This window comes from Schistocerca cancellata, chromosome 1 (assembly GCF_023864275.1).
Source record: "Schistocerca cancellata isolate TAMUIC-IGC-003103 chromosome 1, iqSchCanc2.1, whole genome shotgun sequence".
Lineage (NCBI taxonomy): Eukaryota > Metazoa > Arthropoda > Insecta > Orthoptera > Acrididae > Schistocerca > Schistocerca cancellata.
In genome coordinates this window covers 816,892,857-816,904,041 of record NC_064626.1, presented here as the reverse complement: position 1 = coordinate 816,904,041, position 11,185 = coordinate 816,892,857, and the positions used below count along the sequence as shown (strand labels likewise).

At 43.6% G+C, this 11,185-nt stretch overlaps 1 pseudogene; it reads left to right on the top strand.

Annotated features, from left to right (window-relative positions):
• Window positions 1-9,452: 9,452 nt before the first annotated feature.
• On the top strand, window positions 9,453-10,407 carry LOC126162376 (ferritin subunit-like; annotated as a pseudogene).
• Window positions 10,408-11,185: the final 778 nt, after the last annotated feature.

Below are 11,185 nucleotides of genomic sequence, written 5' to 3'. Positions count from 1 at the left end.
GGATAGCTTTGGGCTGGCTTGCAGCTTTGGCTGCAGTTAAATGTTTGACGATCACGAGCATCAATGAGAAATTAAGCTGGATCTTGCTACAAGTACGAGGATAACCTTTAGACATAACTCGATTCTTATGTACACATATGATCATGTTGATAATGCTTAGGGATTTCACCTCATGCTTTTCTAAAGATATTATCGGTAGCTTAGAGACCCACGGGTGTCTGTCTCCTCTGTCTTGTTGTGATGAGGGTGACACAAACTTTGAAGCCCTAGCTGTTATCAGTAGTTTGCCTTCAGTCGTTTAATTCACTGAATTCACTGCCGTTTCATCATTAATAAATCAGGAAAGTTCGAGTAATATGTATAAACTATGACATCTTGAGAATTGGTGGTGTATAGTATTGAAACTTCGATAACACGGACGTAGAAAAAAATATATCAGCCACGAAGAGTTTAAAATGTGAGAAAATAAAATTTCTAATCAACTAGAAAATCCGTCTGCGAAGTCCGTATTCTGTCTTGTAAACACTACGATTCACGAAGAAAATTGCTAATAAAATGTTCAAATTTGTGTGAATTCCTAAGGGTCCAAACTGCTGAAGTCATCAGTCCCCAGACTTACTCACTACTTAAAGTAACTTATGCTAAGCGCAACACACGTACCCATGCCCGAGGGAGGACTCGAACATCTGGCGGGAGGGGCCGCGCAGTACGTGACATCGCTCCTCAAACGGCGCGGCCACTCCGCGCGGCAAGAAAACTGTAATTATTTGATATTATTACTCGCTGTGATGCCCATAGATGGCTATTTTCTGTTCACATTTGATGCCACAAAAAATGACCTTTTGGTAAAGTGTTTATGGTCAACGCCTGTTAATGCCTAACGTAGCACGAGTTGACATCGCACGTATTGTTTTCTACAAGGAACAATAGAAACACAGGTGAATTGCCTGTATTTTGGTAGCACTGTTTCCTTGCCTGTTGTGCTGTTTAACAGAAAGTAAAGCTTTGCAGTTCTGCATAATGAAAAGGCGGAGGATTTCGCGCATTCCGTCTCCGACTGTACATAGATAAATCAAATACGCTAATGATGAGACACTACCAGACTTTATAGTTAACGTTTCCATTCATTATAATCTGTATATGGCAGCCATGAAATGAGTATTGATCGTGCGGTGGATGATAGAATTATTGTACTGCTGAGGAAGAAACGACTTCACAGTCAACAGCGATCACGACATACGGAGTGATTGGGAGGAGGAAGCATAAACAACAGGGTACAAAAGTGGGTGTCATGCTGAGGCACCACGCGAATGTCGTGCGGTAGCAACGTGTCAACAACATGACAATGACGCCCTGACGTCAACGTTTTTGAAGCTCCAAGGTATCTCAAATGAATACTGCTTTGCGCGTTGCACTCAAGCTGAACGTGACATTGCTCTTTAAGGAAGCCAGACATACGTTACACGTTTCGTATTACGGAACGGATTGAGTAGCAGTAAATATACCACGAAGAGTTTCGTTCGTAGCTTCACAGAACAACGTTGATACAGTATTTAAACTTCCGGAGACCTTTGAATAAATAGGGGAGTGTTAAATAATTGAGCTCTTATGGACCAATAAACCATTTGAAACTTTTCTGTGAAACGGTCGAAACATTTTCAGCGCCAAAACTTTCCTTATCAGCCTGACTCAAAGTAGTAACTAGCTATGGATCGATATCAGATCCCTACATTAATACTTCCTTTCATAAAAAAGTGGAAAGTGTATGTTTATATCACACACCTCAGAAACGGTTCGAATCGGAGCTTACACGTGTACTAACAGTGTATAATGAAGGGAAAGCAAAGTGCGAATTTGAGAGAAGTATATCGTACGGCCATCAAGATTCCTGATATCAGCCTCACAACTCATGAGATTTTAATTTAAAACCAGGAGAACCCAAGAAACTAAATTGAAAATACTGTTTCGGTGTGCCAGAACGAACGTTCATCTTTTCATACAACTAGGTAGTCGTCTTTGTATCCTCATTTTTAACAGTGCCACGCATCTGTCGTCTAGCTTTCCTCCGTCAGTTATAATCGCGACACACTCGATTCCAACACTATAAACTACAGCCTCTTCCTCGTTTCTCGTACCAAATATGTGTATAAAGAGTTCTCCTTTGCAGCAAATACTTCAAAGTTACACAAGTATCCTCGCTATCTTTTTAATTAGATATTACTTGAAATAAGGTGCAACTAGCCCTTGCTGCTCATTCTCTATCCAATTTACATTTATTCTCTCCTTTTAGTTGCAATTTTTCTTTTCGCATTGCTGTATCACAATATAACGCAGTTATATAACCTCATGAATTGCCATTAGCAGTTTTGTAACAGTCTGTACATCGTGAAATACAAGCTTTCTGGAGCGATGTAAGAGGTGCTCTGAAGGTCCTAATCTACTTCATGAAAGTAACCGAATAAATAAAACACAGTAAATAACAATTAAAAAGCCAGTTTGCTGTCATTATCATTCCGAGCAGACAGAGTGCGTAATTTTTTCAGCCGATTGAAAACTCTGCACATTGTTTTGATTAGCTGTTTTCATTGTTAGACAGATACTCATATTTGATCCGTTGTAATAACCAGTTTTGAGAAGTGGATGAAAATTCTCCGAAACAATGTAGTGCTTTTTCTGAACCAAATTATCTTTTTCACCACGGAGACCCGTCTGTCAGATTTATACGTGGTTTACTTTTTTGTATGACATCGAGTAAACATAGTGGCCTGCAACACTGTACTTTTCAATGAATTATCTAAAGAATTATACAACACCACTATAAAAGCCTTAAAACGCACTTTTTGTTTATAAAGTTAAGGCCAATTACTTTAACGGTCTGTGAAATACTATCATGGGTTTAGAATCAGAAGTTTGTAACAAAAGGTCAACAGGTGATTAATACTCCTAATTCTCGCCAGAAGAAACTTTATTCGCAGAATCATATGTAAAATTTTTGTGAGAATTTAACTGCTGATTGTGCGGATGAAGTTAGAATGCTGTACATACAAATTAAACGACATTAGTTAAGAACAACATGGTAGATACTATAATAGATGAATGAAAATTGGTATCAGATCATCCAAATCTTTTTATTTCACAGCAGCTGTTTGAGAAGTTGACGTTTAAGAGCGCGCACATTGTTCGAGAGACTCTGATGCGTCTGGCTTGGAGGGCAAGTCGTTTTCGTTAACCAAACTCAGAGAAAGGCAATGTCAATTCATCCATATATGGAGGGCCGGTCTGTGACCCCTACAGTCGTCAGGACTTTGCCGTGAGAGTTGAGATGGCGAGGATCTGTCAGACACTCGAAAGCGTTAAGAAAACATTACTGTCAGTTACGTATTTATTAATCAGAAGTACGCAGTGGTGTTCCCAAGACGTCGACAGCAAAGGCGCGCTGGTGGAGTGCACGCCACACCAGAACGTACTGGCGAGTGCACGCCTCGCAGTCTCGGACTGACAGGCTGCTACGTCATTCGCGGACGATGCCTCCGGTATCGCAGCCAACACATCCAGCGCGGGGCGCTGCTCTGCAGCGCTGCTAATTCCTCTTCAAGAGACCTCTTGCTAACATCGAAGATCAACACCCAGGAGAGGCGTCCTCCAGCCCTGCTTGTAGTACTTGTAACCATGCAGAGGAAGGCCACTGCTTTCCGTTAGGAGAGAGGCTGGCAGTATCCTTCAGGAAAGGCGAGTGGTAGCAGTGGCTCATCTTCATGATGATGGATGACAGTCTGCTCCTAGGGTTTGCTGGTGAAGCCTCCAGAAGACCAGGTGGAGTATGACACTCACAGCACACCATCACTCTACATCTACATCTACATCCATACTCCGCAAGCCACCTGACGGTGTGTGGTGGAGGGTACCTTGAGTACCTCTGTCGGTTCTCCCTTCTATTCCAGTCTCGTATTGTTCGTGGAAAGAAGGATTGTCGGTATGCCTCTGTATGGGCTCTAATCTCTCTGATGTTATCCTCATGGTCTCTTCGCGAGATATACGTAGGAGGGAGCAATATACTGCTTGACTCCTCGGTGAAGGTATGTTCTCGAAACTTCAACAAAAGCCCGTACCGAGCTACTGAGCGTCTCTCCTGCAGAGTCGCCCACTGGAGTTTATCTATCATCTCCGTAACGCTTTCGCGATTACTAAATGATCCTGTAACGAAGCGCGCTGCTCTCCGTTGGATCTTCTCTATCTCTTTTATCAACCCTATCTGTGCTGGGGCTCACAGTGGCAAAGTCTCTCTAATAGGATTTGGTGCTCTATGTAAGTACAAGATATGATACTGCGTGAAGAATTTGACAGAGCACTGAAAGACCTAAGTCAAAACAAGGCCCCGGGAGTAGACAACATTCCATTAGAACTACTGACAGACTTGGGAGAGCCAGCCCTGACAAAACTCGACCATCTGGTGAGCAAGATGTATGAAACAGGCGAAATACCCTCAGACTTCAAGAAGAATATAATAATTCAAATTCCAAAGAAAGCAGGTGTTGACAGATGTGAAAATTACGGAACTATCAGTTTAATAAGTCACGGCTGCAAGATACTAACACGAATTCCTTACAGACGAAGGAAAAACTGGTAGAAGCCGACCTCGCGGAAGATCAGTTTGGATTCCGTAGAAATATTGGAACACGTGTGGCAATACTGACCCTACGGCTTATATTAGAACATAGATTAAGGAAAGGCAAACCTACGTTTCTAGCATTTGTAGACATAGAGAAAGCTTTTGACAATGTTGACTGCAATACTCTCTTTCAAATTCTGAAGATGGCAGGGGTAAAATACAGGGAGCGAAACGCTATTTACAATTTGTACAGAAACCAGATGGCACTTATAAGATTCGAGGGACATGAAAGCGAAGCAATGGTTGGGAAGGGAGTGAGACAGGGCTGTAGCCTATCCCCGATGTTATTCAATTTGTATATAGAGCAAGCAGTGGAGGAAACAAAAGAAAAATTCGGAGCAGGTATTTAAATCCATGGAGAAGAAATAAAAACTTTGAGGTTCTTCGATGACATTGTAATTCTGTCAGAGACAGCAAAGGTCTTGGAAGAGAAGTTGAATGGAATGGACAGTGTCTTGAAAAGAGAATATAAGATGAACATCAACAAAAGCAAAACGAGGATAATAGAATGTAGTCGAATTAAATTGGGTGACGCTGAGGGAATAAGATTAGGAAATGAGACACTTAAAGTAGTAGATGAGTTTTATATTTGGGGAGCAAAATAACTGATGATGGCTGAAGTAGAGAGGATATAAAATGTAGACTGGCAATGTAACGGAAAGCGTTTCTGAAGAAGAGAAATTTGTTAACATCGAGTATATATTTAAGTGTCAGGGAGTCGTTTCTAAATGTATTTGTATGGAGTGTAGTCATGTATGCAGGTGAAACGTGGACGATAAATAGTTTGGACAGCAAGAGAATAGAAGCTTTCGAAATGTGGTGCTACAGAAGAATGCTGAAGAATAGATGAGTAGATCACATAACTAATGAGAGGCATTGAATAGAATTGGGGAGAAGGGAAATTTGTGGCACAACTTAAAGAAGGGATCGGTTGGTAGGACATGTTATGAGGCATCAAGGGGTCGTCAATTTAGCACTGGAGGGCAGCGTGGAGAGTAAAAATCGTAGAGGGAGACCAAGAGATGTATACACTAAGCAGATTCGGAAGGATGTAGGCTGCAGTAGGTACTGGGATATGCAGAAGCTTGCACAGGGTAGAGTAGCATGGAGAGCTGCATCAAACTAGTCTCTGGACTGAACACCACCACAACAACAACAACAACAACAACAACATGTAAGTACAAAAGCGACTAGCCGAGTAGAATGTAGCCTCCCCTCCCGACAGGAGTGTTGAAGCTGAATAGTTTACTACCAGGACAGTATTAGCATTTATGCTGAGCGTGCTCGTGTGCTCTGGTAGTGAGGCAGCAGCAGTGTCATCATGAGTCCTGGTTTTCCTGTTTGGTCAGCGCTCTTGGTCGCTTCACAGTTTCTCAACTTCGCCTTCCAGACGCTCTTTTTTGCTACATTAGTAACTGAATAGTTTCTCTCACGATAGATCTGGGCTTTCTTGAGACTGCGTAGTCACCATTATGACGGTATCATTCTGTTGCCATGATGTCGTTGTGCTACATTTGCGTACTTGAGCGTTTGGCCATTTAATAGTGTCACAACAGTTTCTGTTTTAAGACTGCAGTGTTTCGCTCTTGCTGTCATCGCGCAGGTCATTGACTCGCTCTGCGCTGCTTCTGGGGTTGCTAAGGAAGAACTTTCATAGTTTTTAACGTCTGCCTGGAATACTATTCTCCTCCTTCTTTTAAAAAAATAGCCTGGATTTTTTCTGCTTGGAGTATCTCTGTAAAAATCGCGTCATGCGTAGTTGACATCAATAATTATACACTGTGCTCTATGAAAGTACAAAGCCGACCAGGCGCTCGACAGGACTGCTGCAACTGGATAGTAATCCACGAGGACAATGTTAATGTTTATACTGGGCGTGCTCTTACAGAGCTGAATCACATGACCCTTGTATTGATTATTAACCTTAGAACATTACATTCTATGTTTAGACCATTGGCTTAATCATCTTGACCTATATCGAAGTGATTACTTACGTTCTAGCACACTCTTACATATACAAGTTTATCTAGTGGTTCATTAAATAATCACTTATTAATTTTTAGCTCTGTTAATTAACCAATCAGTGCGTATTTGATATAAAGGTGGCTCTGAGTGGTATACAGACTTTCGTTCGAAACAAAAGTGGATTACACAAATCGCAATCAGAACTACTGCAGCACTGGAAGATGTAAGTAACACACATAGTCGTTCAGGTGTGACGTGGTCTACCGCGTTATCCTTGCACATGCTGGAGCATTTTCTCTGCTGTGATTAGTCCTTTTTGTGTCGATACAACTGCATCTAGTGAGCGTAGGATGTCTAGATTAAAGGTTATATTCAGGAAAGTTAGATTTAGGTTTGGCAGCAATTTCTAGTCGTTTCTCCAGACAGTAAAACATACACTCCTGGAAATTGAAATAAGAACACCGTGAATTCATTGTCCCAGGAAGGGGAAACTTTATTGACACATTCCTGGGGTCAGATACATCACATGATCACACTGACAGAACCACAGGCACATAGACACAGGCAACAGAGCATGCACAATGTCGGCACTAGTACAGTGTATATCCACCTTTCGCAGCAATGCAGGCTGCTATTCTCCCATGGAGACGATCGTAGAGATGCTGGATGTAGTCCTGTGGAACGGCTTGCCATGCCATTTCCACCTGGCGCCTCAGTTGGACCAGCGTTCGTGCTGGACGTGCAGACCGCGTGAGACGACGCTTCATCCAGTCCCAAACATGCTCAATGGGGGACAGATCCGGAGATCTTGCTGGCCAGGGTAGTTGACTTACACCTTCTAGAGCACGTTGGGTGGCACGGGATACATGCGGACGTGCATTGTCCTGTTGGAACAGCAAGTTCCCTTGCCGGTCTAGGAATGGTAGAACGATGGGTTCGATGACGGTTTGGATGTACCGTGCACTATTCAGTGTCCCCTCGACGATCACCAGTGGTGTACGGCCAGTGTAGGAGATCGCTCCCCACACCATGATGCCGGATGTTGGCCCTGTGTGCCTCGGTCGTATGCAGTCCTGATTGTGGCGCTCACCTGGACGGCGCCAAACACGCATACGACCATCATTGGCACCAAGGCAGAAGCGACTCTCATCGTTGAAGACGACACGTCTCCATTCGTCCCTCCATTCACGCCTGTCACGACACCACTGGAGGCGGGCTGCACGATGTTGGGGCGTGAGCGGAAGACGGCCTAACGGTGTGCGGGACCGTAGCCCAGCTTCATGGAGACGGTTGCGAATGGTCCTCGCCGATACCCCAGGAGCAACAGTGTCCCTAATTTGCTGGGAAGTGGCGGTGCGGTCCCCTACGGCACTGCGTAGGATCCTACGGTCTTGGCTTGCATCCGTGCGTCGCTGCGGTCCGGTCCCAGGTCGACGGGCACGTGCACCTTCCGCCGACCACTGGCGACAACATCGATGTACTGTGGAGACCTCACGCCCCACGTGTTGAGCAATTCGGCGGTACGTCCACCCGGCCTCCCGCATGCCCACTATACGCTCTCGCTCAAAGTCCGTCAGCTGCACATACGGTTCACGTCTACGCTGTCGCGGCATGCTACCAGTGTTAAAGACTGCGATGGAGCTCCGTATGCCACGGCAAACTGGCTGACACTGACGGCGGCGGTGCACAAATGCTGCGCAGCTAGCGCCATTCGACGGCCAACACCGCGGTTCCTGGTGTGTCCGCTGTGCCGTGCGTGTGATCATTGCTTGTACAGCCCTCTCGCAGTGTCCGGAGCAAGTATGGTGGGTCTGACACACCGGTGTCAATGTGTTCTTTTTTCCATTTCCAGGAGTGTAGGTTGTGTTCGCTTAAGTGGAGGTGGTAGTAGTTGTGAGACGGAATGTCGTGCCCTCTGGGCCATAAATTGTGCTATTTATCGGTATTCTGCTGTTCTGAAATTCCATTCCGATCATACCCTTCGGTTTCCCATTTTCGTAGCAATTTGTGATAACTATTTTTCGCGAAAAAACTGAGTAGACCCATTATGTACCTACTGTCTAGAAATGAGAACGCGGGCAGCTTCGGTTTTGCCCATTAACAGTTGTAGCTCGCGTTCCTGTGCGCCAGTCTGTATCATTCTACTCGGGCAAATCGTAATAATTTCCCTCTGTCACCCCCACAAGTCTTCCAGTGACATTAGAACGTAAGCTTTCCTTTTTTCCGAAATTACCGATACTTCCCTGGTTCCTGCCTGTGAAAAAGAAACCTTTACCACTTCTACTCCCTACTCCGAAAGGTGAGGCTACATACTTTGAGTAACACAACCTGAACATACAACAACAGTAACCTTCGTTCTCTCCCATTACACAATCTATCAACAAAGACTGGGGAAGAAACCAAACCTGCCATGATACATAGTACAAAAAAAGTTCGTATTACCCATCATTAAACTAGACAAAGAAAATAGGTGTGAGACTCAACCAAGAAATATAATCTAAAAGTCAGCCATAAACTTTGTTATCGACGTGGTCGAAGTGCTTAAGGTATCCTGTGTGCACTTTTTTCATTAGTGGCTGACCATTTATTTACCTCCCTATACTTTCAAGGGAACCTCTCCATCGCACCCGCCTCACATTTAGTTATAAGTTGGCACAGTGGATAGGCCTTGAAAAACTGAACACAGATCAATCGAGAAAACCGGAAACAGTTGTGTGGAACTATGAAAAATAATCAAAATATACAAACTGAGTAGTTGATGCGCAAGATAGGCAACATCAAGGACACGCTGAGGTCAGGAGCGTCGTGGTCCAGTGGACGTAGTCGCCTTCTATGACAGTGTGTGTAAAGATAGACTAGCGAGCTCAACGAAAAACCCAGCGTGTGAATTAGCTTGGAGTTCATTTCGTCTTTGAATTGTGAAACTATCAAATATTTTGGCAATGGCGAGTGGTATGAAAGTGGTCAGTGTTGGTGTGGCACTGCTCTGTTTTTTCGGTTTCGTCGCTCCGAAATCTCCGTTGTCATGCTCTGCTGTATTCAGTGATGGGTCAACGCAGTGGGTTGACATGGTTGAACCCTGTGTATTCATGGTGAAAGAACAAATATAAAGGGAAGTCAATGTGTCCATGGCGTACGTAGCAATGGGTGCATATTTTTCAAGAGATGCCGTCAACAGGCCATGATTTGCCAAGATGTTTTTCGATAGCGCAAAAGAGGAACGTGATCATGCTATCAAGCTGATAGATTATTTGCTAATGTGTGGTGAAATGCTGGAGGACATAAAGAGTCTTATAGTAGTGTTTCCACCAAAAAAGCTGGAGTGGAGGGATGGTGTCAAAACCTTGAAGGACGCACTTGAACTCGAGGGAAATGTAACCGTTGCCATAACATCAGTGATTAAGGAATACGAGTCCCCCAAGACCAAGGGTCAAAAACCTGGTATTGGCAATAAGCCAGGTCGAAAAGCAAAACAGTCATTCAACGATTATCATCTGGTGGATTACCTCACTGGGGTTTATCTTGAAGAGCAGTATCACAGTCAACGTGACCTTGCTGGAAAGTTGTACACGCTTGGAAAAATTATAGAAAATCATGGCCCTCTTGGAGAATTCTTGTTTGATAAGAAATTATTGAGTGGGGAGGTGCCTGCTTTTGGTTAAGTTGCTGCAATTAAGAACAAATTTTTATACCTGCAGATGTGAACAGTTTTGTTGTCACCTTATTGTAAAGTTATTGATAATGTTTTAGCCACCTCTGAGAGTCCTATTAGTAATGTAAATAACATTAAATACAATAAAGTTTTCTTAAAATTGCAAAAAAAAAAAGTGGTTAGCGTGAGCAACTGCTGAACGAGAGGTCCTTTGCTCAAGTCTTCCCTCGTGTAAAAACTTTGATTTTTTATTTTCAGTTTATGTGTCAAACTCTTATGTTTTCATCACTTTTTTGGGAGTGATTATCACATCCACAAGTGAACCTAAATCGGGCAAGGTAGAAGAATCTTTTTACCCATTCGCCAAGTGTCCAAGTTAGATGGGTCGACAACATATCCCTATCATGTGACGCACATGCCGTCACCAGTGTCGTATAGAATATATCAGACGTGTTTTCCTGTGGAGGAATCGGTTGACCTATGACCTTGCGATCACATGTTTTCGGTTCCCATTGGAGAGGCGCGTCCTTTCGTCTACCAATCGCACGATTTTGTCGTGCGGTCGCAAAACATAGACACTAAACTTATTACAGTGAACAGAGACGTCAATGAACGAACTTACGGATCATAAATTTGCGAAAATAAAGAAAGTAAAATTTTCCCTCGAGGAAAGACTAGAACCAATGACCTCTCGTTGCATAGCTGCTCACGCTAACCACGGGACCACGGCATTCTTGATCTCGGACTATCCTTTATGTTGCATATCTTGCCCATGGACTACTCAGTTTGTATATTTTGCCTATTATTTCATAGTTCCACACAACTTCTTCCTGTTTTCTCGATCGATCTGTGTTCAGTTTTTCAAGGCCTATCCACTGTGCCAGCTTATAACTAAATCT